The following is an 18,556-nucleotide window of genomic DNA, read 5'->3' as shown; positions in this document are numbered from 1 at the left end:
ATTTATGTGCCAGAATTGGGGTGCTGCTGCACGTGCGCACGTGCAGGGGTCGATTCCAGATCTCGAGAACGGCTGGACCGATGGCGCTCAAATTTGGCACATGGTTAGGGACCGGTTAGTAGGGTGCCGTGCACAAGTCAGCTGGAGGTACCTCGTCGAAATTTCGCACGTGCAAGGCTCACCCTCTCGCTCGCTCCGTTAGTCGCCCTAAAAGGCGTTATACTGGTCTCTATTCATTTGTCATGGGTATAACTAACTCGAGGACAAATGTCAAAACTCCCCCCTTATAGTTTTCTTCAAAATAAGTAAAACGTGAATTTCATTAGAAATGGCAACTTTTACTTCCGATTAAAAAGTAGTATAACGTGTAGTATTTGGACTGTATACGAATTCCGACATTATAGCGCCATTCTGGGGGTGTTCAGCGGTTCCAAGAGCAATTTCATTTAGTTCCGTACAGCCATGACAACTTTATAGACAAAAATTTCAGAATAACAATGTGGGGTTATTTGGCCGGGACTAGCGGGGCAACTTGGCCGGTGCGCTCAGGGTCGCTTTGCTGGGACGGCCAAGTTGTCATGGTCAATTATAGGTACCATAAATGACATAATTCATGACCAACGTTGACTACCTTGAGCCTTTTTTCCTATTGGACAGCTGTAAGGGCTTGTGACGTCATCAAAGATAACCAAACGTTTTTTTTTTTTTGCTAATAAATCCTAACGGGAAAAGATACAGCCGCGCAAATGGTCTCATTGTGTTCAGCCCGTCAAGGCGCATCGAATGATTTACATGATGACCTTGAAATCACGTGACCTTGAGGTCAAGCGACTTAACCCTCGCCCGCACATGCCATTTTCCCATCCTAGAACGCACATGGGGGGGGGGTTGCCACCCCCCCCCCCGCGCCATTTCGTTTCTGTTGGAGATAGAGCTTAGCAGTAAAGACCAAAAAGATTCTTTGGGAAGAGACGAATCCAATGATACCCAGTTTTACCTTCTCAGGTCAGTCATTGACCTTCCAGGTCAGGTCAAACTAAAAAATATTGCTGTTTTGGGTCACCGTTGGATATCAAGTGCGCTGCTTATCAAATACCGATGACGATGCTGTTTTCTGGTGCCAAGCCAGCTAGAACCTCTTTGTCACACTACCCGACCAGAATTTTGCTGCTGAGGTCATTTCAGGTCAAGTTAGGTCAAGGTCAATTATATGTGTTTGTATGTCTGTGTGTGTCTGTGTGTATACTGATGTGTGCACCGATTGTTTTTCGGTCCATATTACATGAAATCATGATCTGAGAAGCTTTTACCAAAAATGCAGTCAAAAAACTTCACAAAAAGTAAATTCAGCTTGCCTAAAACGCAATTATCTTAGATGACCTAGGTTGACCTTGACCCTGACCTTGACCCCTGTACGTCGAACGAACAACATGTTCCATGATAGGTGGGAGGTAAGACTGGCAAAGAAGGCCGAAATCAGGGTGTCAAAAGCTTGCAAGGCCCATGGCAAGCGCAAGATGTTGAGAATTGGCCATTTGGGTCATGACATGACCTGAAAAACAAGGTCATATCTCCGAAACCAAAAATCACAGAAACTTGAAATTTTCAGTGGACATCAAGAAAGGATAGAGGAGCAGCTATACGAAAAATCAGCCTTCTAGCTTTAACCCGCGCCGGGCCGGTGCTCTGAGATTCCGCGCCGGGCCGGGGGGGGGGGTGTCTGAACAGGGTTCCGGACGAAAAGTCAAATGGTAAAAGGCAAAAGGATGATTAGTCAACAGACATTACGTCAAAAGCAAGAAGTCAAAAATCTTAAAAGTCAACAGGTAAAAGGTCAACAAAGAGGAAAGTCAAAAGGCAAAAAGTCAAAAAGGATAAAACGTCAAAAGATAAAAAGTGAAATTGCCAAAAAGTCAATGAACAAAAAGTCAACTAGCATAGAAGTCAAAAGACAAAAAGTCAAATGGACATTAGGTCAAAACACAAAAAGTAAAAACGGCAAAAAGTCAAATTGCCAAAAAGTAACAAGGACAAAAGTCGAAAGACAAAAAGTGAACAGGACATAAAGTCAAAATAAAAAAACACAAAAGGACAGAAAGTCAAAAGGACAAAAAGTCAAAAAACAACAAGTCAACCGGGCATGAAATCAAAATAAAAAGTCAAAAGGTCAAAAAGTCAAAAAGACATATAGTCAAAGTCCAAAAAGTCAAAAGGACAAAAAATCAAAGGGACAAAAAAAAACTCAAAAGGACAAAAAGTGAAGAGGACAAAGGTCAAAAGACGAAAAGTCAACAGGACATAAAGTCAAACTACGAAAAAATCCAAAGGAAAAAAGCCAAAATCCAGAAACTCAAAAGGACAAGTCAAAGAGACAAAGTCAATGACACCTGGATCATCAGTCATTACATACATGAGATAACATTTACAAACAGCTGTATACAATTAAGCAGGATGCTGCACAATATAACCTGCATCATTGGACATTGAAGCGAGACTGCCTCCATTGCGCGACTGATGGGGATTCCCATGGCCCGCAACCGCGACTCAGCTGGTCACACAGGCATGCTTGGCTGAAATCTGACACACATCCGTTGACACTTACGTGCTAGGTGGGAGCTCGCTCGCATCGTAAGGTTGTCATGAGGCAGCGTTACATGATCCTTCGAGATAACTGGCTGTTCCAGGCGCAGTTTACTGGAATTATTTCAACAAATATAGTAACCCGGAATGTTATCGATACGAAAAGTTTGCTTGTTCAAATTTCCTATATTGTGTAGGGAGACGTTTCTCATCAATTGATTCCGTCACGGGTTCTATTGGCGATTTCACACTTTTATTATAGTTCAAGCGTATTGTATGGTAGAATTGGTACAATAGTAAAGCGCGTCATTTCTTTTAGATAGGTGGAAGTTGGAACGAGAGGCAATTGTGTGATTGTCGGATTGTCCTGCCTTGAAAGGAACGCTCATATCAGCATCAACAGACAACAACCTGTTAATATTCACGGACTGCATACAATAAACCAGCGCCCCGTAGGAGGTTGGGCCGAAACGGCCCCCCCCCCTGTCCTTTTCGGTCGATATCTCCTAAACGGCTGGAGATATCGCCACCAAACTTTCAGAACCCCTCCGGGCATCAATTTTACACATTGTGACCAAAAGTTTATCCAGAGGCTATGATAGGTTGGCCACAAATGACGTCAGAATGACGTCATGTTCTGTCATTTTCGACCGAAAAAAGACCTTCGCGAGAGGACCTGTCAGGCCTACAGCTTTGAAGATACAGAAAAATGATCAAGACATAAAAGGTGTAGAATTGACAGGGCTACAAAACTGCTATCTCGGATTTTTGAAATTTTTGAGTTTTGACCCCCAAAAATAAAAAACATTTATATATATATATATATATATATATATATATATATATATATATATATATATATATATATATATATTAGCCAAAAAATCCAAAAAGCTTTTTTTGAGTTTCGAAAAAACGGAATATATGTGATAGTGCCTACCGTCTTCTATCTACATAACAAATTTCAGATCGATACCTTGTTTTTTGGCTAAGTTATAGCGAAAAAACTGTTCAAAAATGATGACGTCAAATTTTCAAACTCAATTTTTGGCACTTCTAGACCTCGTAGAGCAAAACAAAGACCACCATTAGACTCCCCGTGACGAGCTGCATCGAATCGATACCCATTTTATGCAAAATATCAACTTTGAAATTTGACCTAATTTGACCTGACCTTGACCTGACTTTCACCAAAACGTGACCTAGGCTGGCCCCAAAGGCTGCCTAACCCACATAATCGCATTTGCCATGTCAAATGGACCATAAAACATTATCACACGACACTTTCATATTGTGACCCCGGTGACCTGACCTCGCTGTGACCTGACCTGGTATCAGTGACCTCAGATAGCAAAGTATGTGTTTGACGAACAATGTACCATCGATGGTTTTCAATAAATTACCAATTTACTCGATTTCACAACACATTTCTTGAAATGCCTTTGAACGGTGAAAATCTGACCTTTGACCTGACCTGTGACGTCATCGGTTTGACCTAGGTCAGTGAAATTTGGTCCCAAGGTAGTTCCCGGGTGGGGCTATCGAACGCCGTTTGGATTTTGAAAATCGGCCGGTAACTTTCCGAGATCTTAGGGGGGGGGGACGAAACGCCCCCCCCCCTACGGGTGGTAGGGTCCGCCGGTAGCCCTACGGGGCGCGGGTTAAGGTGACCAATTTTCATCGAAAGGTACGGACTGCATCCAATTAAGGTGACCAATTTTCATCGAAATGTATGTATACTGTATAGGTCAATTAACCCTCGCCCGCACATGGGGGGGGGGGGGTGGTTGCCACCCCCCCCCCCCCCCCCCAGGTAGTCTTTCTGCTCTGCACTCAACATTTTTAGAGCTAGAAGGCTAATTTTTCGTATAGCTGCTCCTCTATCCTTTCTTGATGTCCACTGAAAATGTCAAACTTCTGTGACTTTTGGTTTCGGAGATATGACCTTGTTTTTCAGGTCATGTCATGACCCAAATGGCCAATTCTCAACATCTTGCGTTTGCCATGGGCCTTGTGAGCTTTTGACACCCTGATTTCGGCCTTTTTTGCCAGTGTTACCTCTCACTTATCATGGAATATGTTGTTCGACGATGTATAGGGGTCAAGGTCAGGGTCAAGGTCAACCTAGGTCATCTAAGATAATTGCGTTTTAGGCAAGCCGAATTTACTTTTTGTGAAGTTTTTTGACTGCATTTTTGGTAAAAGCTTCTCAAATCATGATTTCATGTAATATGGACCCAAAAACAATCGGTGCACACATCAGTATACACACAGACACACACAGACATACAAACACATATAATTGACCTTGACCTAACTTGACCTGAAATGACCTCAGCAGCAAAATTCTGGTCGGGTAGTGTGACAAAGAGGTTCTAGCTGGCTTGGCACCAGAAAACAGCATCGTCATCGGTATTTGATAAGCAGCGCACTTGATATCCAAGGGTGACCCAAAACAGCAACATTTTTTAGTTTGACCTGACCTGGAAGGTCAATGACTGACCTGAGAAGGTAAAACTGGGTATCATTGGATTCGTCTGTTCCCAAAGAATCTTTTTGGTCTTTATCGCTAAGCTCTATCTCCAACAGGAACGAAATGGCGCGGGGGGTGGCAACCACCCCCCCCCCCCACCATGTGCGTTCTAGGATGGGAAAATGGCATGTGCGGGCGAGGGGTTATCGAGATGCGATTGCTAAAAACACAATCATTTAGGACCTTGGAGCTGTGACGTCCAAAGAGAGGTGACAAGTATAGCGCATTGTGGCCACCAGTTACTGTCCCCTCTCCTTCATCTTCGCCTCCGCCCTACCTACGTCTCCTTATCGGAACTGCCCCCCCCCCCCCTGCCACTAGCAGGCACAGTACGCCAACTTTATATATATAAGTTCACATTCCAAATATACTTTTTAAAGCAAAGTAAAAATAGGTAGGAGAGTTCTTATCGGTAGTGTCGGGGCACGCACAGGGACGCGCCGAGACGCGCTATGCGGTGCAGCCGGCGCCCAGCGGGCGGCGGCCGGGGATCATGTGGCCCGGCGCGTGTCAGTCGCCGACCGGAGACGCGGGCTGTGGCGTACTTGTACCGACTTAGTTAACGACTGCTGTTAAAGACTACTTTTTGCTGTTGACTACATTTTGCGCATCAACTTTTCGCGCACCTATTAACTATTTGCTTGTTGACTTTTTGTGTGTTGACTTTTAGCGTGTTGACTTTTGAGCATGTTGACTTTTAGCGTGTTGACTTTTAGCATGTTGACCTTTCGCGTGTTGACTTTTAGCGTGTTGACTTTTAGGCGTGTTGACTTTTAGCGTCTTGACTTTTTGCGTGTTGACTTTTAGCGCGTTGACTTTTAGCGCGTTGACTTTTTGACATGTCGGCTTTTTGTCTATTTGACATTATGTCATTTGACTTCTTGCGTGTTGACTTTTAGCTTGTTGACTTCTGGCGTCTTGACTTTTTGGCAGGTTGACTTTTTGTTCATTTGACATTTTGTCCTTTGACTTCTTGCGATGTTGACTTTCTGTCTGTTGACTTAATGTCCTTTGACTTTTTATCCGTTTACTTTTAACGTTTTGACTTTTCATCCGGGAATCGTCTGAACACCCCCCCCCCCCTTCTAACTCGGCTCCTGGGCCACGTAGCGACACGCGGTAAGCGGCAATCGAAAGAACGTCCAAAATAAGGACGAAAACACTTCGGTCATTTTTTGGGTCAGGTCAAAGGTCAGGTCACCAGAGGTCACCAAAGGTCAAATGTTCACTATTTCAACATTTTGGAAACTGCCAACGGCTATCTCGGGAACCGATAGAGCTACAGCGCCGCGGAAAAGCGCATTCGATAGCCCTTTTACAGACCTTTCTGAGTAATGTTCTCAGATTTGACCTCAGGTCAACGGTTTAGCCTCCAGAGGGCAAAAACTCAAAAAATAGCCGTTTTTACGAAAAACGTTTTTTCGGCAATAACTTTTGACTCAAAAGAGCCATGACATTACTTTTGCCACCATCGTGTTCCTCTCGTCGAGACGCGTCGAATGAACTATAATTTGACCTTGAACGGTGAACTTGAAAATTTGACCTCAGGTCAAGGTCATGACCTGACCGGAAAAGGTCATGTTGCATATCAGTCGATCCGCAACGTCGAGCCGAACACATCTAAGGCGTTTTCAGCGCTCTAGCACGTCTCTATCAGAAGTTATTAGCGAAAAACTGTTAGATTCTGTTCGTGACCTGAGATGACCTCGGGGACATAACGAGGGGTCACAGTTGCCATTTTCCGGTTCAGTGTGTCCATTTTATCTACATATCGATGTTTGAGAGTGTCTAGAATAGCGTTCGTGCAAAACAGACGCTTTTCGATTTTCTCCCATTGACTTATAATGGAGAGGTCGCAAAATTGACCTGACCTTAGGTCACCGATATCAAAATTTCGAGATAAACATTTTTTAGATAATGTTGCTCTAATCAATCGCTGAAAGTTTCAAGGCTATCGATCAATCGGTGTAGCTATGACGAGCATTCTTATTTTTTCTGAGGTGAGGTCACTTGGCGTGACCTGGTGACCTGACCTAAGGTGACCTGGGTCTGAAATTTTTACAACATGTGCGGAAAAGATGCACGAACAGGTGTGCCAAAAACGGCGGCGCTCCGCGCCGCCGTTTTTGAGATATCTGCGAAAAACCGCAGGGGGGGGTGTTCAAACACCCCCCCGGCCCGGCGCGGGTTAAAAATGTTGAGTGCAGAGCAGAAAGACTACCTGGAGGGGGGTGGCAACCACCCCCCCCCCATGTGCGGGCGAGGGTTAAGGTAGCGTGACCTGAAGTCAACCTTTGACCTTGACCTCTCGAGGTCAACACATATATGTATCGATGCGGACTGACGAGAGAAATACGATGCTGCTTTAAGTTTTGACCTAGCTTGATCACTTCTAAAGTTATTCGTAAAAACTGTGATCGCATCTAGAGCCGCTATTTTGACTATTTTCGACCCCTGTGACCGTTGAGTCAACCTCCGAAATGCGTCAAATGCGTCGTATGACACACGTCATTGCTGAATGTGAAGCTAACTCGCCTATAACAAAAAATCCCGGCCTCAAACTAACACCGGCCAAATTTCCCCACACCCCCGGCCAAATAACCCTGCTAGTGGGGCAATTTGGCCGCCTTGCAGACCTTTTTAAAACGTCACAATTACAACATAAGTAATTACTATATCATTTTAAGTTCACTGCCCAGTAAAGTAAAATGAATGAGACACCTGCCAGCGTTGAGAAAATGCAGAAATGTGTCGTCAATTTTAAGTTACAACGTTTTCTAAAAAAAAAACGGCCAAATTACCCCTTTGAGAGGTTATATCTTGGACATGACTATGGCCTTGATAATACTATAGACCTTCGTACAGACCACGGACGCATAAATAAACTGGACCCGCAACCACCTCCATTCAGGTGAAGCAGACAAGGCGCCATCTTACGTTGCCAAAAAAAACGTGCTCTGGAAGGTCATCGAGCCAAAACAATTGGTATTGCGTCTAAACGGATGATCGGATCGAGATGCTGGTAGTACCGTTCGACGGGTAATGCCTTGAGGCAGGTGATGATGCATGTCACAGGTCACCCGGTGTCACGTTGCGCGTGCCACGTGCCGACAAACTCAGGAAGGGCAAAAATCTTTCAGCGACGCTTCAAATCAAACGGAGGGCGGCACAGGCGCCACAGCTGCAGGTCACATGTCCCGGTGTTCGACCACTAACATATGGTATGCTCGGTACCGGGGTGTGCGAAATGAACGTGCTAAGGGCGATAAACATGTTTTGAGGAGGAATCCTCCGATTCCGGAAATCCTCGACCTAGGCACACCAAATTCGGCACACTGACACTGCTGCACAAGCGTTTTAAAGGGACTATCCCACCCTCTAAAATGTTGTTAAAACCAGTTAAATTGTGCCCGACTTTATAGATTGGATGACCAGGAACACGGTTCTGGTATTTATTTTTCATTAAACATCTTAGGCTTCCCATATTCCAAACACAAACTTTCAAATATGTGACGTCACAGCCCAAAATTACCTCCTTCCCCAGGCCACATTACTGTCATAAAGCTGACTCTTTTTACTCTGTAGGCACCACAACAAAGTTCAGACCAAGTTTTAAGCGATTTTTCAACGAACAAACCCATTTAAATCAGAATGACTAAACGAGGTGACGTCACACTAACGGTCGCTCCATGTTGAAGATAGGGCCTTGTACAAGGCCCATTTTCAAATGAAGGGAACGAATTTCTTCAACACCAAGAGGCCGCGGGGGTTGCAACCTAGATAGATAGTGGTTTCTGAACCTCGCCGCAAACTTGGCTATCTCAACTCAAACCCCATGTTAAAGGTGGGATAGTCCCTTTAAGGCGCTGTGCAAATAGGTGTGCTGGGGTGTGCGGTGTGCGTGCTGTGCGCGTGCAAACCTTTTAATGTTGCACTTCGTGTCACGTATGCGGGTGGAACGATGGCTCCGTTTGATGGCGCTGGCAAGTTCAATGTGTCAAATTTACACAGACCACACAGAATACATTGCAGCAACGTCATTGAGTATATCCATTAGGGTGTGTCACTAATCGCAATGCAAGGTGCTCCATCGATTTTATTGTGCTCTACTCATGTGGAAAGGGCGTGGCATTGTTAATTTCCCGCAAATTTTAACCCCCAGGCGGCGCCGAGCGAGAGAAGTTTGCCCTATCTCACAACATAGGCGACCCTAGCGCCCCTGGCGGCTGTTTGCGAAACTAACAGGCCGTTGCCTGTATGGGCTTATCCCTGCTCTCTGTAAGCGCGTCTAGGGACAAATAATAGTATGGGCAGATTGCAGAGAGTGCAAGCTAATGACGAATACCTATAATGAATACAATATATTATCACAGGGGCCCAGGAACATTCTTCAAGTTGGGGTGCAAGCCCAAAATACCTGACATGACGCATATGAAATAGTAGCGTAGTCAGGGGGTCCCAGGAGGCACGTGCCATCTAGTCCCCCCCCCCTATCGCATTCAGAGGACCCCTCGGGTCGGAGGGGCTCTGTGGCACCGGTTTACCGCTCAGGGTCTATGCTGGCCATATTTCGATTCAGAAAGAATAGGGCTCGTAACAGCACCTCGTGAGTCCAAAGAAGCCTCACTAAATTGTCCATGAGGGTTACACGCCGGCTTCTGAAGGCTACTGGCGGCCTCTGAGGGCCCTTTACCGGCCTCTTATGGCCGCTAGCGTGCCTCTGAGAGTCCTTGCCGGCCCAAGAGGGGCCATATCTAGAGCCTTACGCCAACCTGTAATCAGTAATGGCCTCACACCAATGTCTCTGACGGCCCCATTACGACGATTGTGAGACTGAGGGCCCTCACTGGTGCTTCTGAGAGCCCACCCGGCCATAAAGACCCCTGCGGTACCAACTGACCTCTGAGGGTCCACGCTGACTATATTTCAGCTGAGAAAGACCTCACAGGTCTCGTAAGAGCACCTCATGAGCCCCTAAGTAGCCACACTAAGATCTCCGTCAGGGTCTACGCCGGCTTCTGAGGATCCCATAACGGAGACCGTGAGGGCCCTCAGCAGGGCCTCTGAGGGTTCACAACCAGCACCGTGGTTCTAAGGGCCCATAAGGACACCACTGAGGGTCCCCCAAGCCAGTGCCACACTATTTATACAACCCTATATTGGTGGCTCTGAGGTAACCACACCTGCGCCTGTGAGGGTTCGGCAAAAGCATATCTGACGGCCACCTACCTGCAACTCTGAGGGCCCTACACCAGAGACTGAGGGCCGCACTGGCGTCTCAGAGTACCTTGTCGGTATCTAAGGACCCCACAGCGCTTCTGAAAATGCCGCCGGCCTCTGTGGGCCCCTTGCCGGTCTGAGGTCCCCCTCCCCGGTGGTTGAGGGTCCCCTGCCGACTTTTAAAGGGTTCGCACCAGCAGCTCTAAGGGCCACACACCCACATGTAACGGACCCACACCAGTGTCTCTGAGGGTCCACAACGGCGTCTGTATTCTGTGAGGACCCTCACCGGCGCTTATGAGGGATTCACACTAGCACCTCTGAGGGGCCACACGGGCGTCTGTGAGGACCCCACACCAGTGCCTCTAAAGGCCCCTAATTGGAGGCTCTGAAGGCCCTGCATCGGTGATACTGAGGGTCCTACCAAAGGCACAACACAAGCCATTAGTCTCCTTCTGAGTCCCACACGCCGCCCTCCCACCATAAGCGGCGGAACGGGGAGGGCACCGGGGCACCGTGCCCCCTCTGATTTGGGCATTTTAACATTAGCCCTATGGGCGTTGCATGGAAAGAATGGGACCAAAAGTCGGCAGTGCCCCCCCCCCCCCCGCCTCCACTTAATTGAAGGTGTTCCGCCGCTACTGCCTCCCACCGGAGCGAGTAAACCTGTATCAATCAACGACTTTACCACCGTTGTACGTCATAATGTTCTCATCACGCCAAATCAAATACCATCTGGAACCAAAATGGTCCAGTATAAAATCTGGGGGTCTATGCAGTGAACGACGCTACAAAAAAAAACGTGACACCTAATAGCAGGCACTATAAACATGCGCTCGTACGTATCCCGTCAGACCAGGACGGGGATCGGGGGTAGTACTATGCAATATACATTAACACAGAACTATTTCGTGCTTTAAGATGCATAACATCACATTTTCACCAACATTCTGAGTGCCAGACAAGCCAGCAGCAAGGCGTCATTTCGGTAAAATGCATTTAATGATGATCGTAAGCTCCCAAAGCATAGCGAGCGTGTTAGTTCAAAACATTGCCGCTAGGGGCGCTGAGGTCGCTAATGCTGAGAGATAGGCCAAAGTGTCGGCGGTCGGCGCCGCATGGGTGTTAATATTTGGGGGAAATAAAAAATGTCACACGGTTTCTACGTGTCTGGGGCACGATAAAATCAGTGGAGCACCATGTTTTGCGAAAAAAGTGCCCAAAATGACACACCCTAATATCCATTTCCTGGTGGACCCCAAAGGTGCGTTCTGCGCGTGCAAAAAAAAAAACGCGCCGGGCGGTGGGGATGTTAGGACACCCCATGTGGATCTATGTAAATATGAAAAAACGGCGTTGCAGAGCGCCACCGTTTTTGGCACACCTTTTTTCCGCACATGCTGCACAACTTTCAAACCCAGGTCACTCAGGGTCAGGTCACCAGGTGACGTCCAAGTGGCCTTGCCATAGAAATAGGGAGGTACAATGCCGGTCACAGCTACACCGACTAAATAATCGGTTTAAAACGTCCTGCAATTCATAAGTGCACCCTTCGGTACATAACGGATACATCGGAATTTAAATATCATTGGCCTACACTGAAAAACGCTTTTAAAGAACCTTTGTTGAAAACTCTTTAATAATACCAAATTAGGGTGTCTTAACCTTTGACATTTGAACCTTTGACATTCTTAAGGAAGTCACACTAGCCATCTTTATCAATCACATTTATCTTCAAGATCGTTACGGTGTCTAAATAAAGAAAGTTTAATTACAAACATTCTACAAAAAGAGTATTTTAGGAACATTCTTGTGGAAGAATTATTCTGTAGATCACATTGGATCCGAAACCAAAACAGTGGATAGCAGAAGAACAGTTGTCAAGGTTATTTTCCCGCGCAGGCCGCCAATGCGCATGCGCAAAGAGCTCGGGCGTGCTTCAAGCCGCCATTTGGTCGCCATCGTCGTGCACCGACGTGTTGGCTGGCCGACTGCGTTCGAGTGCGCTTGGAATCTAACTTCATCTACATATATGGTAAGACGTCTTGTACCGTCTTGTACAGCATTGCAGGCTCGTGTTTGTACGATTAATGTTACAGATGCTTCGATACAGATTTATGTTCTTAGCTTCTCTTGCGTGAGCAGCTCTGACGGGAGCCTTGCGTGATTTATCATAACGTATAAGAACCATGATAATTGCCGAAGCCTCCCTTTGGGCGTATTCTTAAATTTTAGCGTCGCACATCAACATTCCAAACTTGAGGCATGGGCTGAATATATGAATAACAGCAGTGGTGTAGGAACGTCACGAAAGTTGGGGGGGGGGGCAAAACGGATTCAGTGAATCTTTGGCCTTACTTTGTGGGGAACCCATCCCCCACAAATGGTCACGTGCTGACTAATTACCGAGACGTACCCGTATTGGAGACCTCTATGTTGCGGCGTTAGCCGTCTGTGTAGGAAACGGACTCTCTAGCAAAAACTATTTTGTCTACAGAAATTAGTTACTGTTGAGCATATTTCTACCAGCCATGGCAACCACGTAAGCCCAGTAACGAACCAATTTCAGCGTGCCTTTAAGCAAGAGAGCCTAAAAACGTAAAATTTAGGTGAGAACGAACTTATGGGACATCCTGTACATGGGACTCAAACGGGGCTTCAAGACATGCCCCCAGCTGACATCACGATCAGGTAGAATCGCCGGACGACCCTACCTGGTATATAGGGCCTTGGATGACAGCAGTCGGTGTGAATGTCATTTACAGTTACGTTGCATGCTCAGGACATCAGAAACGCTCAGAAAATTGTCAGAAAACGACAAAGCTTTATGACCTTTCAGTGGTCATATTAAGTGTTTCAACCACAAAACTTTCCTCAAATATGGCTTAGGTGTTCATTTGAAGCTTCACCATGTAACAAGTTCAAGTAACATCAGGTTTCGGAGATAAACACAAAACATGAATGTGGGGGGGGGGGGAACTTCATGTCCCCCGCGATTCGTGGGATATAAAGTAGCAATTGCACAAAGTGAATGTAATACAAGATAGATCGGTAATAAAAGTACAGTAATAATTCCTCTGATTTTCTCACAGGTGGGTCCTGCAGCTTCTTCGTCCAGACCTGCCGCACGACCGCAGCCTCTAGACACCGACGAAGAGGACGATGTCTCCATGGAGCGTCCCCTTCCTCGGCAGAGAGCACCGGGAGGAAAAAAGTCAAGGCCACATTCACATCTCCAGGATCCTCCACCGCTCCTGTCGCAAACCAGAAGGTATGAGCTGATTTTACTGAATCAGTCATTTGATGACAGAAAAATACATGAAAAACTTCGTCTCAATGTTTCCATTGCATATGTCAGAAATAACGTTGAAGGGAATTCGTCCCTCTCCCTATACAAAGATCACTGAGGCGCAGTATTCCATGAAATGGTTATTGTTCATATCACTCAGTATGCGTGGTTTGTGTTCCAGGTTGATGTGCGGCGGCACTTGCAGTAGTCGGTGCAGCTGACCCAGGGGCGGATCCAGAAAATCTCCAAGGGAGGGGCCATTAGAAACCAGGAGGCCCCCCCCCATAATCCCACCTGTTGGAGGCCCCATCTTCCCACTTGTTGGGCCCCCCCCCCCAAAAAAAAACTGCGTCTATTGAGCTTATCTAGCTGTTCAGGCAACATCTCAACATCTGTGCAGGCTTGGAGGCCCTCTGTGCAGGTTAGGAGGCCCTGTAAAAGTGGTCATCTCTGTGAGTATAAGAGACCTCCAAGTTATGAAAAGCTTTACCAATCTTCTAACAAAGAAGTCTTCTCAGCTAGTCTTCTAAGAAATAACTAAGTGGGTAGGTTAAAAAAAAAACTCATCGGATTTCGGCCACTTTATTTTCAGGAGGCCCCCTTTTCAGCTTTTTAACTTTTTAACTTTTTATTTTATTTTTGAAAAAAATCGGCCAAGGGGGGGCCATGGCCCCCATGGCCCCCCCCCCCTTGTATCCGCGCCTGAGCTGACCAGACAGCTGGCGGACAAGATCGCCGCAGCGCCTGGTCAGGACCGTGACCCTGACAGACGACGATGAAATGGTGTCGTTCGACGTGCAGTCACTATTCACGTCAGTTCCTACGGAAGTGGCATGTGAGGTGGCTAGGAAATAGAGTTGCAAAATTTCCCTACCGCACTACCGGCATGTCGGTAATTTTTCACTACCGCAGGTTTTTTCGTGGTATCTGGCATGTCTTGCCGGTAGCATGCCGGTATTTTTGATTTTGCACAAAAAAATTATCAGCATATGATTCAAACTTTGGACACTAAGAGGCTATTGAATTGTAATAAGTTGGACAATGGGTGGCTGTTGGGTGGGGCGGTTACTGAAATTGCCAAAATGTGGCATCTCATGTAGGGGTAAGCCAAAATCAAGAATGCAGGTTTTTTAGTATGCCGGTAATTTGGCGGTTTTTTTTGCTTGGGGCGTGGTAGCATGCCGGTATCCCAGAAAATGTTTGTGGGGCGGGGCGGTGCCGGTAGCAGCCCATTGGGAAAACTTTGCAACTCTACTAGGAAACGACTGGAGGCTGAGTTTGAGAAACAGGACAGTGCTATCCGAGCACACACTAGCATGGACGTGATGACATTGTGTTTTTATTGCGTCTATGCCTCAGCACCACATATTTCCAGGTCAATGGTAAGTACTACAAACAGAACCATGGCACAGCCATGGGCAGTCCGGTGAGTGTAGTCGTGACAAACTTATTCATGGAGGAGCTCGAAGAGAAGTCGATTAGCGCGTTCCCACATGAGGTGAAAGTGTGGAAGAGGTATGTAGATGACACTTTTGTTGTGCTAAATAAGCAGCACATCGACATTTAAATGCACAGGCCGCTGGAGTATCTTTCACAGTGGAGAGAGAGGAGAACGGGCGCTTGGCATTTCTAGATGTCGAGGTCAGCAGGACACAGGGTGGCTCAGTCACGACAGCCGTATTCCGAAAAGCTACGCACACTGACAAATATCTGGACTTTAAAGGGACTATCCCACCTTTAACATGGGGTTTGAGTTGAGATAGCCAAGTTTGCGGCGAGGTTCAGAAACCACTATATATCTAGGTTGCAACCCCCGCGGCCTCTTGGTGTTGAAGAAATTCGTTCCCTTCATTTGAAAATGGGTCTTGCGCAAGGCCCTATCTTTAACATGGAGCGACCGTTAGTGTGACGTCACCTCGTTTAGTCATTCTGATTTAAATGGGTTTGTTCGTTGAAAAATCGTTTAAAACTTGGTCTGAACTTTGTTGTGGTGCCTACAGAGTAAAAAGAATCAGCTTTATGACAGTAATGTGGCCTGGAGAAGGAGGTAATTTTGGGCTGTGACGTCACATATTTGAAAGTTTGTGTTTGGAATATGGGAAGCCTAAGATGTTAAATGAAAAATAAATGCCAGAACCGTGTTCCTGGTCATCCAATCTATAAAGTCGGGCACAATTTAACTGGTTTTAACAACATTTTAGGTGGGATAGTTCCTTTAACTCGCATCATAGTAGGCATCACAAGGAGTCAGTGATTCGGGCACTGGTCAGGAGAGGTGAGCTTTTCCCGACGGAAGAACGCGAAAAACGAAGCGAAACCAAACGCATAGACAGGGCACTCCGGGCGAACAATTACCCAAAACATTTCATTAACAAGACTCGACATAAGATGCAGGTCAGGGAGGCTAATAGGTCAACACAAGTACAGGGCACACAGGAGGGAGATAACCATAGGCGCGGGAGCCGGGGGGGGCAGTGGGGGCAGCTTGCCCCCCCAACTCTGGGGCCGTGGGGGCGGTGCCCCCACAGCTTTGAGACGGAATACCACACTTTTTTGCAAATGTTTTCTTTTTTTGTTGAAAAAGCCGAGGGGTGAAAAATAAGTGGCCTAAAACCGGTGAGAAAACTAGATTTGGGGGTACCCTAGGTTAATCTCTATTATGGTGTGCCCCCCCAGTCGGAAAGTAGTTCCCGCGCCCCTGGAGATAACAAGCCTTTGGTGGTTCTCTCATATGTACAGGGTGTCACGGAAAGAGTCACAAGGGTTTTGAAACCACATGCAAAAGTAGTAACACAACCAGTGATGAACTTGAGGAAGATGTTAGTGAGACCTAAGGACCGTCGCAGAAAGGATCAAAATTCTAGTTTAGTTTATCAATATAAGTGTGAGTGTGGCAAGGTGTATGTGGGTTAAACATGTAGGACCTCAGCAACTAGGGAGAAAGAGCACAAAAGGGCGATCAGGAACGCTGATGAGAACCACTCAGGGATATCGAGGGTTCCGAGCAAGACAACCCTAAGTGTCATTTTTTCGAAATTGAGTTAAATATACCAGTCGAATCAGCTCGACGAGCCGCGTCGGATGCAAGAACAGCCGTACCAATGAGTGCGTCCTGTGCTGAGATATAGAGTGCAAGAACAACCTAAGTGACATTTTCGACACTAAGGGTTCAGGCAAGAACATCCTAACCGTCGTCCTAACACCGTCCTAACCGTAACCGAACATCCTAATCCTAACCGATTGGCAGTCGATCCAGCGCCGATGCCTCACCGAAAGCGGGCCCTGGAAGAACATGAGCAAGGTGACTATCACTCGTGGCGAACCAGAGGTCAACGTAGAGATAGACTACAACAACCAAGAGAAGAGCATCCGGATCCAGGCTGGGCGACATAGGCGCGGGAGCCGGGGGGGCAGTGGGGGCAGCTTGCCCCCCAACTCTGGGGCCGTGGGGGCGGTGCCCCCACAGCTTTGAGACGGAATACCACACTTTTTTGCAAATGTTTTCTTTTTTGTTGAAAAAGCCGAGGGATGAAAAACAAGTGGCCTAAAACCGGTGAGAAAACTAGATTTGGGGGTACCCTAGGTTGATCTCTATTATGGTGTGCCCCCCCCCCCGTCGGAAAGTAGTTCCCGCGCTCCTGCTGGACGAGGTCGAAGACGACACCCTGGCGGCACGTCGCCTGCCATCGAGCCAAAGCAGCTCTACAGCAAGCGGCTGCCCATCAGTGCGGAAAAGTACCGAGACCTGATCAAGCTCTGTGACGACGGGAACATCCCGGAGCCGTTCCAAGCGGAGTACAGGATCTTGCCGCATTCGGCGCGGCAGGAGGACATTCTCCCGGAGAGTGATTTCGACGATCCGGAGGAAGAGGACTGAGAGTGAGAGAGTGAGAGGAAGGACACCGCAGGGAGCGTAGCAGTGCAGCGTTTGTTGCAGTTCGATGTTCAGTGTTGCAGTTCATGGTGCAGTGCATCACGTAGCAGTGTTTGGCCACATTTACAGCCATAAATACAGCTTTAGTGACGCAAAGCTAGTGTTTTGCTTCGACGGTTAAGTTGTTCTTGCATGTGAACTGTGTAGCCGGAGTCGACATTCTGGTGAGCAAGAAGAACTTAAGTGCCTGGCATTCCCTCTAAGTGAGTATTTTATAACATTTTTTGGTGTCATAACATTGCGCACTCCCTACTTGCACAACACTCGATGTATCGTTGCACTGGCTCAACAAACAGAATTAGAATTCAGTTTTTTGCTTCTCCTGTAAAATTAAAAAAAAAACAACACTTAGGGTTGTCTTGCTCGGAACCCTCGATATCCAAGCACGTTCTTGATACGGGGCATAGGATCAAGTGGGATGAAGTTGAGATTCTGTGTTATGAAACTGATTGGAGAAAAAGAAATATCAAGGAAGGAATTTTTATCGCAAAAACGAGCCAAAGTTTCTTATTGAACACGAAACCAGGCGTGCCGTTGGACACTGTTGATCGTGTTCTGGGTTAAAGAGCTACTCGCTGTACCTATTGGTTCCGTTTTTATATGCGTCAAAAATTTTCCAACTGTATGTGTAAATTTCACTTTGATCGCGCCCGACGACTGTTGTTTATGAATATATAATATCAGACGGGGCCGGTAAAATGTTTCATTCAGGACCAAGGGTTTTGTTGAGTTTTCCGCACGAGACCGAAGGTCGAGGGCGGAAAATTCAACAAAGCCCGAGGTCCTGAATGAAACATTCCGGCACAAGTGTGATATTTATTTTAGCATATGCCGTTTAATTTCCATATTTAAGCTTCTTTAACAATTGTACATGCTTGAAAGAAGTGAAAAAACCAAGAACGAATATCAAGAACTAAAAAATGTACATATTCCCTGACCTTGATAATAAACCAAGCCGACTCAAGATCACTGTGTTACATCCTTGTGTCTGACTCTGAGT

The sequence above is a fragment of the Amphibalanus amphitrite genome, unplaced genomic scaffold, assembly GCF_019059575.1.
Source record: "Amphibalanus amphitrite isolate SeventyFive unplaced genomic scaffold, NRLGWU_Aamphi_draft 000000F_arrow, whole genome shotgun sequence".
NCBI classification, from domain to species: Eukaryota; Metazoa; Arthropoda; class Thecostraca; order Balanomorpha; family Balanidae; genus Amphibalanus; species Amphibalanus amphitrite.
This window is presented reverse-complemented; position numbering follows the sequence as displayed.